The sequence below is a fragment of the Myotis nattereri genome (genome assembly GCF_964212035.1).
Source record: "Myotis nattereri genome assembly, chromosome: 3".
NCBI lineage: Eukaryota > Metazoa > Chordata > Mammalia > Chiroptera > Vespertilionidae > Myotis > Myotis nattereri.
This window is the reverse complement of record NC_138077.1, coordinates 69,177,497-69,198,552: the sequence shown is the minus strand read 5'-3', so window position 1 is coordinate 69,198,552 and position 21,056 is coordinate 69,177,497.

Here is a 21,056-nt window from a genome sequence, read left to right as displayed (position 1 = left end):
TAAAGAGGGATAACATTGTCACAATTTATTACAAATCCATTTTTTTTAAAAAAAGGAATAAGAGAATTAAACAATGGAAGTGAAACAATTATTCCATAATAGATCAGTTTTTTGTAATTAGTTCAAACAATTTAATCAGTTTTTTCATGTTTAAATGTAACAACTCTGCTCAAAAATCTAATCAAAATCTCTAAAATGATTATTTACCAACAATGAAGTATTTAATAGAAAATGACATATCTTGCATATTTTCTGTTTTGTTTTGTCATGTAGTTTCTTCATTTCCACTGAGCACAAACAATTTTCTTTCTGTATGCCTTAACTTCATTACATATGTGAGATTTTGATAAACTATAGATAATGAAATCAATTTCTGGTTACTCATAGTTTTCTTTTCAAAATTTAACAGAATTTCCTGAGCAAGTTCTGGGTTAGATTTTGTCTTTTCATGAAATTAACACACGTTGGGAAAGAAAAAGCCATTTTATCAACAAAGAGTTAGAAGAAAAAACTGGCATCACTTGTGGTTTCTAGAGGTGAAAGTGCTTTTAGGGCATAAAAGTGACACCAAAAGCAATCACAAATGTTAAAACATGGTAGGTTGATAGGAAAATTTAAATGCCAATGGAATGAATATTCATAGATTAATCAGTTAATTGAATTTAGAAAATTAATATCAGCAAATAATCACTTATCCTAGCAATGTGACAGTGGGGCTGGGAGAAGCAAATTCAGAAGGTCTGGGTAAATGTGTTTGCATGATCTTTTGAAATATGTCACTGAGGGCTAGGGACCTGCCTCAAAGCAGTTGAATTATATGGTAATCTGGACTAAAATGCAATAGAAAATAAGCACTAGAAAACAACTAGAAGTCAAGAATGATAATTTTGTAAATATTTATTCATTTATTTATGAATCATATATTTAGCAAATATATACTTTTTCTGGTAGTATGATCTAAGACAGTATGATTTTAATTCTAAGATTATAAAATATACCCCCTAATATTATCCCAAATCTAAATTAAAGGTGGGGGGACTATTTTGGAGATAGAAACTGCATATACTCTAATATTACATGGAAATACAAGGTATAGATCATTGTAAAAATTCCACTTCTAGGAAAAAAATGTAATTGATTATAGGGTTTAAAATGAAAGGTATAAATGAGTGACTTGTTTTTTCACTTTCTCCTCTTTATTCTTTCCCACTGCTACTCTTCTCTTCTTTCCAGCACTAATGACTCTCCCTCCTTCAGAGTAGGTTACTCTGAAAGTAACCATTTGTAGATCCTGGATCTTCAGCTTTCACTGCACATGACTCTCCTGAGGCTACCTATTAGTAGTTAATTAAATCAGAAGCTTGGGAGAATGACATTATCTGCTGTTTAAAGAGCTCTCTAATTGCCCTAGTCGGTTTGGCTCAGTGGATAGAGCGTCAGGGCCAGGGGTTTGATTCAGGTCAAGGGCATATTGCAGTTTCCACCATGGGTTCACGCATGCGGATGTTTCTCTCCTCTTCCATTCTCTCTAAAAATAAATTGATTGGGTTAAAATATCCTTGGGTGAGGATTAACAAAAAATAAAATAAAAAGCTCTCATTGATTTTAATGTGCGGTTAAGTTTGGAAAACTATCTTCTTAGAAAGAATTTACAAGGTAAGTAAGTCAGAAAGATTTTACTAATTAAATACCTACTATATACTCAGCAACTCCCTTAGCATTATGGTCATCGAAAAGCAGCATAAATAATGCACTGTATCTTCGCAGTGCTTACAAATTTACTGAGTTAAACAATCATTTCTAAAAGCTAAGTTAAGAAGTAACTATGGGCTTATATTTACTTATTTTTTTTTTAGAAAATTGCTGTTAATAAAAGTTAAATTTCCTAAGTTTTTGTTTATTTATTCATATATTAAAATTTTTACAATAATATCATCTCAGTTGCAACCTGAAATGTTTTCTGATGGAAAATTAAGAGCTTCAATTATAGCTGGTACTGTCTTAAAATTTTGCATACAACTTAAAAGTGAACTTTTGTTAAAAGCATAAACTATGGTGTTAGGATGCATACATTCAAGTCTTAACTTTGTGATTTGCTAGTTGTATTTTCCTGAGCCAGTTATTTAACTCATTTGTGCTTTTATTTCCTCATCTGTAAGGGATAATATTATTCCTACTTTATCAAATTGTTATGAGAAAAAAAGTAGTAAATTGTGAGAAATATATAACTTTGAGTTCTTGATTTAGGGAAAGTACTTGTGGAAGTGTTAGCTATTATTATTATTGAAACAAAACAAAAAAACAACTGATGAACAAAAACAGATCCAGACACAGAGAAGCATCGATCAGACTATCAAACCTCAGAGGAAAGGTAGGGGAGGGTGGGGGTCGGGGAAGAGATCAACCAAAGAACTTATATGCATGCATATAAGCCTAACCAATGGACACAGACACCAGGGGGGTGAGGGCATGAGTGGGGAGGGGGTGGGAGGGCAATGGGGGGATAAGGACACATATGTAATACCTTAATCAATAAAGAAAAATTAAAAAAAAAATTAAAAAGTGGGTGTTTTGAGTCTGAGTTCTTGTCTCACAAAAATTTAAGAATGAAGTCACAGACAAAAGTGATTAATGGAACCAATGTTTATTGGGATAAGACAGTCCTGGAAAATGGTGTAGCTAAGGTTCCAGGAGCAGCCCAGTGTCCAGAGCTTCCTTTCCCTGTTACAGTCTGGAGAAATTTAGTATCCAAGTTAATTAAAGTCAAATAGTCCATGTGTGGAGGCCCACATGGCCATAAAGCACGTGGGCACAAGGATGTGCTCCCCCAGGACAGGAATGTCAGGTATCCATTGTGCACTGCGCTGGGGGAGAAGGGAAGGGAGCCACTCTTTTTTTGTATATATGCTTGCCTCACTGCCTTGTGATTAGTTATCTGCACACTGTCTGTCTTAGTAATATCCATATGTTTTAAAGTTCATGACTCTCAGTGCACCCTACCATCCCACCTGTTTGGGGTGTCTTCGTAACTTCACCTAGCTGGGTTCCCATTTCACTTCCTCCTCCCATGGTCCTGGCCCTATCTACCTAAATTTTTTCTGTCTCATTGTGTTATAGGTTTTGTGTTTTACCATTTTGAAAGGCTATTAATATATATTCATATGTTACAGATTTGTACGCTATGTCAGAAATCTTGTGTAACTATTTGCTTCATATTGTTGAAAAATGTTTTGGGGATGTCAAAATATGGGTATATCTATGGAAAGCAGGTTATAAAATGCAAATGTTTGCTTTTTCTTGGATAAAAATAGACTGAGAATCATTGGCATCAACTCAAAGAAATCTAAGAAGGGAGGAATTTGTATGAGCTGGCATACTTTATTGAATACTAATCAAAGAGGGAATGAGTTGAACTAGACATTGAAAGCACGTAAAATTTGAATAATCAAGGGTTGCTGATGAACTTCAAAAGTAGACTTAACTGTGAAACATAATATGAATTACATCAGGTGTCATGATTGTCACCATTACCTTAGCCTAAGATTCTGTTTTTGTTTTGACCTTAGATAATATAAAAAATACCTGTGTTGCCCATTTATTTACAAGAAGAACATGAGTTCTTCAGCATATGCCCAAATTTCTCTACACTTCAAATCACGACATTGACAAATGTCAACATACCCAAGATCAGTCAGCCATACAGTAATAAAATGCACTAAAAATAGATTTCCTATATTATGATATTCAAACAGCTTTATTTATCATTAAAAAATACTAGTATATAAGAGCATCATCATCATTACCACCATTTTTAACTATAATGAGAGATGTATCTTTTATATAGCAGCATGGAAGCTTGAATTTTCTATTAGCCTAAGACATTATTTAATTCAGTGAAATTTATTTTTTAATTTTATTGAATTTATTGGGGTGACATAGATTAATAAAATTCAGGTGTACAATTTCATAATACATCATCTATATATTGTATTGTGTCTTCACCACCCAAAGTCGAGTCTCCTTCTGTCACCGTTTATTTCCCATTTACCCTCTTCTACTACCTCCCCCACCCCCATTCCCTCTGGTAATCACCATAATGCTGTATATGTCTATGAGTTTTGTTTTCTCTTAATCCCTTACAAATGTCCCCTTTTTTCTCCCATTGACCTCTTCTAGCCTGCCTCCACTGCCCCTGCCACCCTCTACCCCCTTCCCCAGGCTTTCACAATCCATACTATGGTCTGTGTCCATGGGTTATGCATATATGCACACAAGTTCTTTGATTGATCTCTTCCTACTGACCCACCCTCTCCTGCCTTCCAAATTTCAAAATAGGAAAATACTTTTACTAGAATAGTCATTTTCAAACTACAACTAAGAGAAAATAAATTAGTAATTTTAAAACTTTTAGAATTCAACTTTGGACCAGAATCCCCCTCTTCCACCACTTCTTTCTTATTTTATGTAGCTGTGATTCTCTTTTCCATAAATCCATTAGAGAAATGTTGTCATAATATAAAAATATTCATAATTAAACCACCACTTATTTAATTAGTCTCCACTCAGACATTCCTCTTAGTTTAACATAACATTTATCCTAACCCAATTACACCAATTAATTTTTAGAATTTTAATAAGTGTCTTGCTAATTTTCATACACGCATATCTTATCATCTATCATTTACCTATCTACTTTGATTACCCAAAATTATTAAAAATGCAAGTCAATGTCAAGCTTAAACTGTAAAATTTACAACTGATCCATGGTTTTAGGAAGTTCAAGGAAAGTATTCTGACATCTTAGACAAAATTTTATTAAATAAAGATTATGATAGCAGTTTACAAGTTATTGAACACTTACAATTAATAGTAGGCACTATTCTAAGATATATACCTATTTAGTTCTCACAGAAACCTATCAAGGAAGCTTTAGCTATCCCCATTTTCAGATAGAGAAAAGAATTTCCACAGAAGTTAGTAATTTGTTTCTGTAATTTAGCTAAAAGGAGAATGAGCTGGTTAGGTGTCAAATGCAGTCAATCTGAACCAGAGCACTGGAATGTCTTTTGGAGTGACAAAATTAAACTAGTTAAAATAAAGTAAAAGAACAATGATATGATTGATATTTCAAAAAGAATGACTTAAATATCAAAGGATTAGGTGGCTCTATTGGGAAAATTGATAAGGTTCTTGAATAATTTGTAGAAACGACCATTTCTATTATTGTTTTAACTAGAAGCCGGTGCATGAAATTTGTGCATTGGGGGGGTGGTGTCCCTCAGCCCAGCCTGCACCCTTTCCAATCTGGGACCCCTCGGGGGATGTCCAACTGCCGGGATCAGTCCTAACCCGGCAGTCGGACATCCCTCTCACAATCCGGGACTGCTGGCTCCCAACTGCTTGCCTGCCTGCCTGCCTGCCTGATTGCCCCAACTGTTTCTGACTGCCAGCCTGATCACCCCCTAACCACTCCCCTGCCACCCTGATCAATGCCTAACTGCTCCCCTGCCAGCCCAATCACTCCCAACTGCTCTCCCCTTCTGGCCTGGTCACCCCTAACTGCCCTCCCCTGCAGGCATAGTCCCCCACAACTTCCTTCCCCTGCTGGCCTGGTTGCCTCTAACTGCCCTCACCTGCTGGCCTGATTGCCCACAACTGTCTTCCCCTGCCAGCCATCTTGTGGCTGTGGGCACCGCCATCTTTGAGGGCAGGGCAGTCAATTAGCATATTCCCTCCTTATTGACCGTGGGTGCTGCCATCTTTGAGGGTGGGGCAGTCAATTAGCATATTCCCTCCTCATTGGCTATGGGCACCACCATCTTTGAGGGTGGGGCAGTCAATTAGCAGATTCCTTCCTTATTGGCTGTGGGCACTGCCATCTTTGTGATAGTGTGAGAGTTAATTAGCATATTCCCTCTTTATTAGATAGGATAGGTAAAATTTAAGAATATTACTTTAGGCTAATATGAAATTTGACAAGAGTAGTTACATATAAACAATTTATGCATTCTAAAAATTAATGCATAATTTACTTTCTCTTAAATATGTAACACAATATAATTATTTTAAAATAAAAATTAGTAAAATTTCATAAAATTTTACTTTTGAAGTCTAATTAAAACATATTTTTCACTATTTACCGAGAAATTTTGGTTTGCATTTGTTGTAAATACTTTTGTTTGGATTGCCTTCAGATGTCTAATTCTCTGCTTATTTAGTTTAACTCCTCATTGCATTAAATACTTGTAGAATACAGTACACTGCTTCCTCTAGAATAATTTAAGAAAAATTTCTTTTCCTGTCATTGCCTGTTTAGACACAGATTCAGGATGGGCCAATCATTCACTAGTTCTTGGGACTTTGAATCTTGAGGGAGTAATATGAAGAGTAGTTAGTACTGAAAAATTATCATGATGGGAGTGACCAGAGGAGAGACAGTATCAAGCATCTAGCAGCAGCAGTATTGACTATTCCTGCTGATGATATTGGGTAACACAGTGTTGTCATCAATAGTGTTCCACATGGCTGGTCCTATGGGGCAAACTTGGTGGTGGTTTGGTTGCTCAGTCATTCTCCCTTGGTATTTGTCAAATTTTAAAGCCTTGTTATCCCTCATAAAGTACATCAGGTAGGTTAAGATATGGAAGATATTTAATAGGGGAAAATGCCTAAAGAGGTTGATGAAAGGAGAGAAAGCAGCAATTTAACAGGAAAGCCTTTAAACTGGTTCTACATCCATGGAAGGAGGTGGGAAAAGAAGGACAGGATTGGGTATTTTTGAGAGAGTTTAGGTCAGGTCAGTGAGATGTCTCTAAGAAAACGTTGCACATCAGAGAAATCCCACAAAGGGCAGAAATAGCCCAGCTTCTCTATAGTACTTAAAAAAAAAAAGATTTCATTAATTATTTAGAGAGAGAAAGGGAGAGAGAGAAACATTGATGTGAGAGATACATCCATCAGTTGCCTCTGACACAGAACCCAAAAAAGGGATTAAACCCACAACTTGGGTATGTGCCCTGACTAGGAATCAAACCCAACACCTTTTGATGTATGGAAAAATGCTACAACCAACTGAGCCACACACGCCAGGGCTATCTCTAGTGCCATTGTGTGCTCAGTTATTGGCTAGGAGCAGCTTGCAGGAAGCATGGTCTAATGTGAGTGTCAGGGTGTCTCCAAAAGTATATTTTCACAGCCACCACATTGGGTCTCTAGAATTTTCATCAATTCTATAAATACTGGAGGCCTGGTGCAGGAATTTGTGCATTGCGGGGAGGGACTGTGGGAGGTTGGCTGCTGGCCTTGAGGAGGGAGCTAGCCCTCGCCCTCTCTACCCCATACCCCAGGAAAGGGGCTGAATCCGCCGCCACCCACCCCTGGTTCCCTGTCCCAGTTCAGGCCCAAAGGCCCCGGTGGGGTCCAGAGAGGATGAGACAGTCACCAGGCCAGGCGTGGAAGAGATAGACGCTGATGCCACCACCACGCAGTTCCCCGCCTCTCCCCCTCCTCCTTCCCTCGCTGCCTCACTACCACAGTGGCAGTCGGTGGCCCCCGGGGAAGAGAGAGGATGGGAGCAAGACAAATCCTTGTGTTGAGGGCTGACTTTCAATAGATTGCAGTGAGGGAGCTGCTCTGCTATATAGGAAACCTGACCCAGAAGCAGATCTCTACGAATGGTTTAGTACCAGGGGCCGATGAGGGCCTGCCAGCCAGGGGGAGGAACCATGGGAGGTTGGCTGTGGGAGCGCACTGACCACCCAGGGGAAGCTCCTGCACTGAGCATCTGCCCCCTGGTGGTCAGTGTGTGTCATAGTGACCGGTCGACTGGTTGTAATGATTGCTTAGGCTTTTATATATATAGATTCCAAAAATATTTTCTTTCTTCTTAAGTCATCCAATTGTTATTGACTATTGATGAGTGTACCATGTGCTTTTGGAAAAGAATTATATAGTTTGTGAATTTAGTATTCTATAGATATTAATTAGATCATGGAGACAAAAGGGGAGGAGAGTGGGTGAAAGTGTGCTGGAGTGCTGTGAATTTTAAGAAACCATTGGAATGGCCAACAGAGACCTCCTGCTAAACTTGTGTATTAGAGCAGTCTCCTGTCTCCCAGGAGAGGCCTGCCTTACACCTCCTTCAGTGCTCAGGCAGTGGCTGGGAACAGCCTATGGGAGGCATAGCCTATGGCTAAATGTAATGTATTTCAGTGCACAGAATATGGAGCTCTTGGTCAGTTAAGTTTCTGTAGGGAAAGCCCTGCAAGGTGTATTTTTTATGGTAACTACAGAATCATTCCATTCATATTTTTCAAATGCCTCCAAGGACATGTCCCTCCACTGGATATCTTTCATCAAATTTGATGTCCCACATGCCACTCAGACTGGCATCCTCTTAACCTTGAGGTGCTGAATGAGACAATCTGAAACCCCATCTTACTGCCTCTCTTCTTAGATCACCCCTGACACTACTTTTGTTCATTGAGGTCCTCAGAGAAGTAGACATCAAGATGGAATAAAATATGCAAGATATTTATTGGGTAAAACACCTGGAAAAGGTAAAGGACAGGGAGGTTGGGAAGGCTAGGAAAACTTCAATACCATGATGCAGGTCTGACAATTGTAAAGGGGAGGGGCGCATAAAGATTGTGTAAGAAGACTCAGACTGCAGGACAACTCTTACAAAGATTCAGACAGGTTGATGGGGTGAACTAGTGTTGCCCATGGAAAGAATCCCATGTCTCATAGAAATGGACCTATATTTATATGCCTACAATGATAGTTTATTGGCTGGAATAATTCTTTGAAAATGTAATCTCAGAGTGAATGTGGGAGTGGATTTAGAATAGGAGATGCTGAGGTCATCAGTCAATTAAGTTTCCTGCTGTAGGCACCATGGTCTCTGCAGCAAGAAGGCCTTTCACACTCTACATTTTTTGGCCAACTGCTTAGTACCTTGTATTGGTTTCCTACAACTGTTCTAACAAAGTACTACAAACTGTGTGGCTAAAAAGGCAGAAATGGATTCTTTCACAGTTTCTGGAGGCCAGAAATCTGATATCAAAATGTTGGCAGTGTCAGTTCCTTCTGGAAGCTCTGAGGGAGAAGCTTTTGCATGCCTTTCTCCTGGTTTCTGGTGGTTACCAGCAGTTCTTATTATTCATTGGTCTGTAGACACAATCTCTGCCTCTGTCTTCACAGGGCCTTCTCCAATATATTTTCCCATCATCTTCCCTCTGAATATATCTCTATTCAAATTTCCATCTTATTATAAGGACACAAGTCCTTGGATTAGGGCTCAACCTAATAGAGTATGACCTCATCTTAACTTGGTTACATTTATAGGGACCCTATTTTCAAATGAGCCACATTCTAAGGTTTCAGGTGGATTGAATGTTGAAGGAACACAATTCAACCCAATATTACTCTTTTCTCCCTTCTGGCCTAGCTAATTCTCAATATTTTTTTTTTAGATTCAGGCCAATTGTTCCTTCCATGACTGGGTCCATTTTTTAAAAATGTATATACCTTCATAACATTGTGTATTCTTTATTCCACTTCTCATGGGGAAATTTTATACTTATGTTTGTTATTTTCTTATTGATAACTGTCTTCCCATGCTAAGCTGTATTCCTTTAGGGCACAAGGAATTTTTCATATTTTTTACTCACTATTGTATCGCTACAATCTAGCATAATGCTTATCATATATAATAGATAAAAATGATAAATCATGAAACTGTAATCAAATAGCTCAGATTTTATAGTAAACAATAAGAGGGACGGTGCAGGAGGGATAGTGATGACACTGCATAAACACTTCCAACCTCAGACGGAAGAAAAGGCAGCAATGAGAGAAGTAACCCTTCCTCTGTTCACAATACATTTTAATTCTGCCACTAAAGTGTCTGCCCTAGATTGGCTTTGAGCTTTGGTGAGGGAAGTTGGGAAACTGATTATTAGATATATAAAGATTTTTAAGACAAAAGTGAGAAAAGAAGGAAGAAAAATAGCAAGAAGAAATAGTATACTGGCTAAAGTGGTTTGGACTGCACTTTAGAGGGATGATTTAACTATACATTAGAAATGAATAAGGCAGATTCTGGCTACATGACAATATGGATGTGTTAGTTTATCTACTTTCACACATAGATTACAAGTTTCTTTTTCTAAAACAACATAAAACTGTACACTCCTAGCCCCACAGAGATTTCTAAGTATACTGAAATGAACTTCTCTCTCTCTCTCTCTCTCTCTCTCTCTCTCTCTCTCTCTCTCTATATATATATATATATATATATATATATATATATATATATACCCAAAGGTGTGGACGGAGTCGGTGAAGAAGGAATGACACGGAGACAGCGTTCAGTTGATCAGCAGCCTAGCCAGGATCTCTAGCCAGGATCTCTAGCCAAGTTCTGGTCAGGATCTCCAGCCAGGTTCTGTGTCCATGTTCTCTTGCTTGGTTCTCCAGCCAGGTTCTCCAGGTTCTCCAGCCAGGTTCTGTAGCCATGTTCCCTCGCTAGGTTCTCCAGCCAGGTTCTGTCCAGGTTCTCCAACCAGGTTCAGTCACCAGGTTCTAGTCAGGTTCTCTTGCCATGTTCTATCCAGGTTCTCTCACTAGGTTCTGTCTCTAGGTTCTGTGTCCTGTTGTCTTGTTACATCTGTATTTATACCAGTTGATTCCAATCCTATCAATCTCTATTCCAAAGGTTAGGGCGTTTCTTATCTCCATTCCAGGGAGTAAAGATTATGTAGCTTAAGCGTGATTGTTCGTAGTTAAAGTGATTAACTACCGGCCTGGCACTTAGTTAAGGGGTTTTATCCCCTCCCTAACTTCAGAGAAAAATCCCTACCTGGGGAAACAACCTTTCTTGGAGAGATGACCTTGGTTAAAACACATAGCACTAAGGGGAGCAAACATATTAAGAACAGTATGCCATATATGCCAGGTACCTTGAAACATATGCTGTGCAGATGTTTCTTTCCTGCAGTGACTGTGTCAAGCAGCAAGGATGGACCAGCTTCCAGCATATATAAATGGCCTAACTAATTTTCTTATTGATAACTGTCTTCCCATGCTAAGCTGTATTCCTTTAGGGCACAAGGAATTTCTCATATTTTTTACTCACTATTGTATCCCTATAATCTAGCATAATGCTTATCATATATAATAGATAAAAATGATAAATCATGAATATATATATATATATATATGTTTAGATTTTGTCAGTGTGAAATAAACCAACCAGAAATGACACTAGTCAAATTGCACGAGACCAGAATTGGGGAGAAACAAAGGGAATTTTCAATAGCAATGTTAGCAGACAGAAGGCATAATCCACAGGTGGAGTCTTCAGTTAGACAATTAAAAATATGATCCAACCAATGAACAAGTGCAAAGAAATAACATCTGAAGAAAATGGAGGAAATAGATAACCAAATGGAACCTAGAAGAAGAAAGAAACTGATGATGCACCAAAATAGAAAATGTTTTATAAATCCACCCACTAGCCAAGCTGTCTTCTTCAAACTCAGGAAATTTTTGCAAAAGTTCAAATTTCTATGTTTGTATTATTTTAGGTGTAAAGCCACTCTCAGTAGTATGGGTAGCAGAGTGTGGGGAAGTCACCTGTTAATTCATTTCTTAGCAGAACTGCAAGGGAGGGTTAGCAGTGGATGCTGGTTTAAATTTGAGGTTAATATCCTACAGAATTCAGAAGCCTTTGTAAACTAGGCAGGATTTGACAGTCCTAAATAATTTTACTTCCAGTTCCTATTCTCCTGCAAATGTAAAACTCCTGATAAAATTCAAATGGTATGAATTATACCTAATATAACCAAAATACCAGCTTCTATGCAAAGTCATGCTGTAGATCCTAAAGAAATCCTGCCAGTCTATGGTTGATGACATGTTTTCACTTAAGAAAAGCTGATGAGGGAGGAAGAGCTTTTGACCATTCCATTTGTGACCATTCTCTTATTAGCAACTTTTGGCAGTGTTTGATGCTACAGAAAGTGTGGAAATAGCACAGTTTGTGTCCTTATGAGTTGGGAATGAGTGGAGATTTGGACACAAGGGCGAAACACTTTGAGAAGGCCTAGAAATAGTGGGATGAAACATTCATAATACTACCAAAGGGAAAAGCAGTTGTTTGCCACTCAGACTTTGAAACTCATTTAAGCTTCATTTTGATCTACAATATTTAATTTAAATTGTTTATACCACGTCAATGACTTTTACGTATCATTATACCCCCCAATTACAAGACATCTTTCTAAATCTAGAAACCTGGAACAATGTTTTGAGATCTTCAGCACTACATGGCTTGTTGGTCACATATTCTATGTTGAATATATGTGGATTAATGCCTCATTAACTTGTTCTTTTATTGAACTCCTATATGGTTTGAAATGTGTTCTTTTGATTAACTTTTAGTAAGGGGTGCATGTTGTGTATTGGAAACACATGGGCTTGGTTGCAAACGCCAAGTCTGCACTTACTGCTGTATAAACATGTGTAGGGCACTTCAAATTCCTGAACTTCAGTCACATTGTTTTAAAAGATGCGTTAGCATTTTCAAGCATTATTGAAATACACAATTATGAAATAGAGGAACATAAAATAGACAATTGATAAATCTGTATGTAATTCTCCCTATTTCTGTGTGCTCAACCTACTGTTCGCCAAATGCTACTCAATAATTATTTGTTGATGAGATCACAGAATTTCAGATAAGAGTTACATTGGCAGTTGGTTTCCTACCACTGCCTGTTTCTACACTTGATCAGCTACCCTGCCATTAACACTATCATTATTTTTCCAGTTGGCATATATTTACTGACTTTTGCATGAGGAAAGTATTCCAAACAACTATTCTCTGATTTTCATTGAGAGTTCCTTAACTTGTTTTTAAAGCTTTGTATCCTTTTGCTCTAAAAAAATCGGGAAGAAATATTTTTGCTACCAAAAATTATTGAATGAGAAACTCATCTGCCTTAATGGTTTTGCTAGTACTTTCTTTACCCCAGGCTTCAGCCAACACGTAGAAGGAGTGAAACTAGTAGAGAAAATGAGAATATCCAAACACCACATCAAGCAGTGAAATTGATCAGTTTAACTTAGAGGGATAATGATATATTAGCTTCTTAGAAAAGGAAAAAGGAGGCACCATACTATGTCAATTATGAAGAACGGAAGTTGTTAAAGAGCTAAAGAACTACAGGGATGTAATTATGAGTAAACACAAAACTATTGGATTAATAATCAGTCTTAATGAAAGGGAATCTGTGAAGGAAGGGATAAGAAAACTGGGTGACACATGAATACCATGAATAGTCCTAATATTTAACTTCAACAAAGAAAAGACAATTTATTACACAAGTGTATACAAACACACATCAAATTTAATAGAGGAGAACAGAATGAGAAAGAAAAGTCTGAAGCAAACCATATATAGTATCCATAAATATCTTTAAAAATTGATCTTATAGATAATGTTTCAATAATTTATCAGCAAATTATCCCATCCTAGTGCATTCCTCCTTTGATTGAAGTACTACAACCTCAAGGGATGAAATGCTGTCTTTTAGAACTCTGTCAATTGGTAATGGGGTTAGCTTTCTATAATGATCAGTTGTTTACTCAGAAGCACAGAAACCTTCATTTCCATTGTCACACACACACACACACACACACACAGATTAACTTCATACATGTGACATTTGGAGGATCTAGGAAGGAATAACATGAAGAGATAAGGAATTTCTAAATATTTAAAGCCAAGTGTTGAGCTCTTGCCATTGTGGATTTTTATACCTTGAGCACAAAAGCAATTAGTAACTTTGATGTTATCATAAAAGACAATAATTCCCAAAACATGTGGAAATAAAGCCTCAGCAGAAATAGTCTCCTCAGAAATGGCTGCTACTGATTCGAGGTCTTATCTATCACCAAATGTAGGGTTGATTTAGTTGTGTTGGGGAAAAGAAAAATAGATGCAAAAAAGAAGCAAATGCTTTCAGAAAAGTTCATTGAAATGTTACTAATGAGTTAGGCCCTGCAAATTATTGCTTAAAGTGAGAAGAAATAGATCACTTTATCTGATGAGAGGTTTTTGATGCCCATATCATCTAAGAGGCACACTAATATAGAAAACAGCGGTGCTGAGATCATCAGAGGCTTAGCTACCTTTTTAAGGTTCTTTTTAACTTCTCTTTAAAAGGGGTGAGGATAATATAATTTAAAATTTGCATACTTTGAATGTTGATGGAAGGATTAATCATACGTTTTGCTCCTATCCCTAAGTTAACAGAAAGGAAAAAATGAAGATGATTTTGGTATTTTAATTATTAGTAACCATGCTAGTAAGAAAGTTACTCCTAAACAGGAAAACAAATGAAATAGAAAACTATAAGAAAATAAGGAGGCAGTAAGTCAGAACTCTTACTAAGGAAAAACATAGTTAGTACAAGGTCTTTCTCATGTAGGTGCAGACAGATAAATATGACAGATGTGAATGTACATGGCTTTCATGGAAAAGTATACTTTATGAATCCAAGAATGAAGATTGACTAAAATACCTTAACCAGTTCACTCTTTAAGGCAGCTATCAATTTTTAAAGCCAGAAGCCTTGAGGCATAGAATAAAATGGGCTCAATACTATAACAAAAAGCACATAAAAATCCCTCTTCTGGTGCAACACTGATATGAGAAGCTTTGATAATTTCTGAAGAAATAGAATTGTATGTGCCAGCTTCCTCGTAGATTAACGCTCTTCCTGAAGCCCTAGGAAAATTAGAATAACCTAAGAAAGAAGAAACAGAAAACTCACCCAGAGCTACAGCAAAAGTGCTTCACAGAAGCTGATAATGTTCAACATGATTGAGCTTTAGAAGCTGTTTTACCCAACTTTTCAAAGGACATTTTCTAATAACTAAACAGTTCATTCTTTGAAATGTAGTAAGATACTGGGCTAGCACAGTCATAGAATTTCATACCTTCAACCAGTTCTAGGTGTAAATTCTAGGTGAATGTCCCCGCTTGTCCATGAGCTGCTGTTAACAAACCCGTTAATAATTCTCTCCAGGATTATGGATATCAGTAAAGAACTATTGTTCTCAAAAAATTGTTTTCTTTTTAAGAAAAAATGTCTCAGGAAAAAATCACCTGTGTGCTAAATTATGATTATTTCTCTTTGCCTTAGAACATACTTATGTAGCCAGTGTTGCCAATGTTGCTGCTTTTTAGTTTCATTTTTTTGAACTACAATGTTGCAAATTATATACAGCATCACCTGTCTCGCCTGTGGCTTATTTGTGATTTATTTATCAGATGCCCATGAGGTCTAAGAGAATAATAGCTTATTATTTCTCTTGTCTCCTGAGGTATTCTCATTTCTTCTTCACTGATCACAAAATGTTTGCCAAACACTTGCTTATTGCCACTTTTGCACCGCCCAAATGTTCATCATTTAACCTGTGAAATGTTTATCTTATTGAACTAGTTAAATTGCTCTGTAGTATTTCATCTTAAGAAATGATGAAGGAGAAATTCAAGGGAGAAACAAGTTAACAGCTTACCTCAAAACAATCACTTGTCACCTAAATTAAGATACAGGGTATTTTAGTTTTAAATGTCTTTTTTTTTTAATCCTGTGGAAATTAGGAACAGGCGTAGCTTGAATCAGGCCAATTTAATTAACTACAGTGTTCCCTGATACAAATGCCAGCTATAAACAAGTCTTATGATTCAATTCACATGTTATCGACAGCAAGAAGAAATATTTATGAAGTTACGTGACTATATACATCCTCATAAAGATATTTATAATGCCATTTAATTATTTCAGGGGACTTAAAACATTTTAAAAAGTGAAATTCATTACCTAATTGTCAACATGGATTTATAGGTACTTTCTATTTTTCTTATAAACTTACTAGAGGCTCGATGCACAAATTTATGCACCGGTGGGGTACCACGGCCTGGCCTGCAGGATCAGGCCAATACTGGCTCTCTGACATCCCCTGAGGGGTCTCAGATTGTGAGAGGGCACAGGCAAGGCCGAGGGACCCCACTGGTGCAAGATCAAAGCCGGGGAGGGATGCAGGAGGTTGGCCAGCCAGGGATGAACCGCAGGAGGGCTCCAGAGCATGTCCCGCCTGTCTCGTTCAGTCCCGATCAGCCAGACACCAGCAGCAAGCTAACCTACTGGTCGAAGCGTCTTCCCCCCAGTGGCCAGTGCACATATCATAGAGACTGGTCAACTGTCTGCCCCCTGGTGGTCAGTGTATGTCATGGTGAGTGGTTGAGCAGCCTTAGCATATCATTAGCATATTATACTTTGATTGGTTGAATGGACAACCAGACACTTAGCATATTGGGCTTTTATTATATAGGATAAGATCTGGGGCTACAACAGTTAGAAAGATACACATGCTTATTATTCCCAAGAGCTTATACTAAGAAATGAAACACATTATGGAAGTAAATAAAAAGACAATAAAATTCTAAGGTAGATGAATATTAATCAAGTCATTCATTAATTCAATAAGGATTTATTGAGTTTTAAATATGCATTATGTTCTGATGCTAGGGACATAGCTGTGAACAAGAAAGTCTGACTTTGCTACCAAGGAATTTATATTTAGTGGGAGAGGCAGATAATAAGCATCATAGCTCTTTGTGTATATCTTACTACAGATTCTGAATATATTAAAAGTAATGTAGGAGGTTGTGATAGACTAAAAAGAGTAAGACAGGGTTACTTTAAATGTAGTGGCAAAGAAAGACTTCTTTGAAAAGGTGAAATTTAGAGAACTTCAAAGCATAACATTTTAACTCAGAATTTTCAATGCAAATATATACAAAATATTTTATATCAAACTTATATCCTCATATGGCCTTTACAGTTTTCTTGGGATTTTTTATGTATGTACATGTATTATCTACAAATAAAGATATTTTTTACCTTTACTTTCCAATTTTTAAGATTTTTTTAATGACTATTCTTGCCTTATTTTGTGGTCTAGAACCACCAGTATAATGTGAACTAACAGTTATTGTTGTGTTAATGGCATACAGATATTAATCTGTAGGTTTTCCTCTTCTTTTGTGTAATTTTTGCCTGCCTTTGGTTTAAGGGTAATACCAAACTCAAAAAATGAGTTGGGAATTATTTTCTTTTATTATCTAGTAGTATTAATGTAGATATTATATCATTTCTCCCTTAAATATTTTGTAGAATTCACAAGCAATGCAATCTAGGCTTGGGTTATAACCTTTCTATAATGTTATTAATTTTGAATTCATTTTCTTTAAAAGATAAAGGAGTATGAATTTCTTTAAAAGATAAAGGAGTATAAGAGTATTTCTTCTCTAATAAATTTTATCAGTTGGTTCTTTCAAAGAATTTATTTATTTTCATCTATATTATAAAATATATTGGCATGCTTGTTTATAATATTTCCTTATCAATCATACTTTTATATTTTGTCAGATTTCTAGTTATATCACATATTTCATTCTTAATATTGGTAATTTGTGTTTTTTCACCCTTTTTTCTTTACCAGTATGACTAGGAGTTTACTTTTAAAAAATATATATGTTTTTATTGATTTCAGAGAGAGGAAGGGAGACAGAGGGATAGAAACATCAATGATGAGAAAGAAGCATTGATCACTTGCCTCCTGCATTTCCCCTATTTGGGATTGAGCCTGCAACCAGGGCCTGTGCTCTCACCAGGAATTGAACTGTGACTTTCTGTTTTATAGGTTGATGCTCAATCACTGAGCACACTGGCTGGGCAGGAGCTTACTGATTTTGTTGATCCTCTTCTAGTTTCATTGGTTTTTAGGAGTTTTTGTTTGTTTTAAACATCATTGTTTTTTGCTTTTATTTATTTACTAGAGGCCCGGTGCACAAAAATTTGTGCACTGGCGGGGGGGGGGGGCGACCCTCAGCCCCACTTGTGCCCTCTCGCAGTCTGGGACCCCTCGGGCAATAACGACCTGCTGGCTTAGGCCCGCTCCTGGGTGGCAGAGGGCAGGCCAAATCCCTAGGTGCAGCCCCTGGTCAGGCTCAGAACAGGGCCGATTGTGGAGTTGGGGTGCCACCCACTGTCACACTCAGGGCAGGGCCGATGGGGAGGTTGCAGCTCTACCCCATCACATACAGTGCAGGGCCCATTGGGGGGGGGGGGTGAGGCCCCGCACCCTGTCACACACAGAGCAGGGACGATCGGGGGGTTGGGGAGATCCCCCGTATCAGGCACAGAACAGGGCCGATCAGGGGGTTTGGGTGCCTTCCCCTGTCACCAACAGAGCAGGGCAGATAGGGAGGTTGTGGCCCCACCCCCAGTCACACACACAGCCGCAGGGCGATCAGGGGGTTTGAGTGCTGCCCCCTGTCACACTGCTCCAGGCCAGGAGGCCTCATGGCTCCGCTGATCCCGGTGCTGGGAGGCATATTACCCTTTTACTATATAGGATAGAGGCCTGGTGCACAGGTGGGGGCCGGCTGGTTTGCCCTGAAGGGTGTCCCGGATGAGGGTGGGGGTCCCGCTTGGGTGCCTGGCCAGCCTGGATGAGGGGATGATGGCTGTTTGCAGCTGGTCACACACCCTTCAGGGTGGGGGTCCCCACTGGGGTGCCTAGCCAGTCTGGGTGAGGGGCTGAGGGCTGTTTTAAGGCTGGCGGGTGAATGAAGCTCCCAACCTCTCCTTTTTTACTTTTTTTTTTTTTTTTTAATTCTGGGATTTATTTACCTTTTTTGGCTGTCACTGGAACTGAGAGCCGGCTTTAGCTCTGAGGCTCTGCTCCAGCGCTGAGAACTCAGCTGCTGATCTGGGTTTGTTTGGGTTCTATAATTGTAAGACTGTTTCAGCTCCAGCTCCAAGGCCCCGGCTGGCTGAAAGCAGGTTTCTGGGCATTGTTTAGCTTCTATATTTGCAACATTGTTTCTTAGACTGCAGCTCAGAGGCTGGCAGCGGCAGGCGGGGAACCTTGACTTCCTCAGTCACAGGAGCAAGCAAGCCTCCTGTTCTCTTCAGCTGCCTGGCTGCCGGCCGACATCTTGGTTGGCAGTTAATTTGCATGTCCTGCTGATTAGCCAATGGGAAGGGTGTCAGGGTTATGGTCAATTTGCATGTTTCTCTTTTATTAGATAGGACTAGAGGCCTGGTGGACAAAAATTTGTGCACTCAGGGCGGGGATGGTGGGTCCCTCAGCCTGGCCTGTGCCCTCTCGCAGTCTGGGACCCCTCAGGAGATAACGACCTGCTGGCTTAGGCCCACTCCCGGGTGGCAGAGGGCAGGCCCAATCCTTAGGTGCAGCCCCTGGTCGGGCTCAGAGCAGGGCTGATTGGGGAGTTGGGATGCCACCCCCTACATGCACAGAGCAGAGTGGATCGGGAGATTGCGATGCCACCCTCAGTCACACTCAGGGAAGGGCCGATTGGGGGGTTGGGGCACCTCACCCTGTCACACTCAAGACAGGTTCGATGGGGAGGTTGCGGCACCACCCCGTGTCACCCACAGAGCAGGGCCAATCAGGGCATTGTGGAGCTCCCCCCTGTCATGCAAAGAGAAGGTCCCATCAGGGGGTTGGGGAGCTCCCCCCTGTCACTCACAGAGTAGGGCTGATAGGGGAATTGGGGCACCGCCCCCTGTCACACAAGAGCAGGGCGGATCAGGGGGTTGGGGCACCATACCCTGTCACACTCAGGGCAGGGCTGATGGGGAGGTTGCGGCTCTACCTCTTCACACACACAGCAGGGCCCGTGGTGGGGGGGGGGGGTTGGGGTGCTGCACCCTGTCACACACAGAGCCGCAGGGCGATCAGGGGGTTTGGGCACTGCCCCCTGTCACTCTGATCCCGGTGCCAGGAGGCCTCACGGCTCCGCTGATCCCAGTGCTGGGAGGCATATTACCCTTTTACTATATAGGATAGAGGTCTGGTGTACGGGTGGGGGCTGACTGGTTTGCCCTGAAAGGTTCCTGGATCAGGGTGGGGGTCCCCACTGGGGTGCTTGGCCAGCCTGGGTGAGGGGATGATGGCTGTTTGCAGCTGGTCACACAATCTTCAGGGTGGAGGTCCACACTGGGGTGCCTGGCCAGTCTGGGTGAGAGGCTGAGGGCTGTTTTCAGGCTGGTGGGTGACTGAAGCTCCCAACTGCTCCTTTTTTTCTTTTTTTTATTCTGGGCCAGCTTTAGCTCTGGATCCATCTCTGAGGCCTCTGCTGCTGAAAGCAGGTATCTGTTTTGTTTGGGTTCTATAATCGAAACACTGTATCAACTCCAGCTCTGAGATCACGGCAGGCTGAAAGCAGGTTTCTGGGGTTTTGTTTAGCTTCTATATTTGTAAGAATGTTTCAAACTGAAAGCTCAGAGGCCTGCAGCGGCAGGCAGGGAACGTTGGAGTCCTCCGTCACTGAAGCAAGCAAGCCTCATATTAACTTCAAGCTGTCTGGCTGCCAGCCGCCATCTCTGCTAGCAGTTAATTTGCATATCGCCCTGATTAGCCAATGGGAAGGGTAGCGGATGTACGGCTAATTACCATGTTTCTCTTTTATTAGATAGGATGTTGCTTGTTAGTCTATTCCTTTTAATGGCCTTGGGTTTTAATTTTCTCTTCTTTTAAAAAAAATGGTCATGGTTTTTCCCTGGCTGATGTTGGTCAGCAGCTAGAGCCTGGGCCCATGCACTGAAGGGTCAGGGTTTTGATTCCCAGTCAAGGGCATGTATCTGGGTTTTAGGTTCAACATCTGGCCCTGGTTGGTCTGTGTGTGGGAGGCAACCAATTGACATGTCTCTTTTACCTCTCTCTCTCTCTCTCTCTCTCTCTCTCTCTCTCTCTCTCTGTTTTCCCTCCTCCCTCCCTTCCAATCTAAAAAAATCAATTGGAAAAAATATCCTTAGGTAGGGATTAACAACAAAAATAAATAAATAAATAAATAAATGTTCATGGTGTAAAAATAGATCACTAATTTAGAACCTTTTATTTTTTAGAATTTAAGCATTTTATACTGTAAGTTTCCCAATAACAACTATATC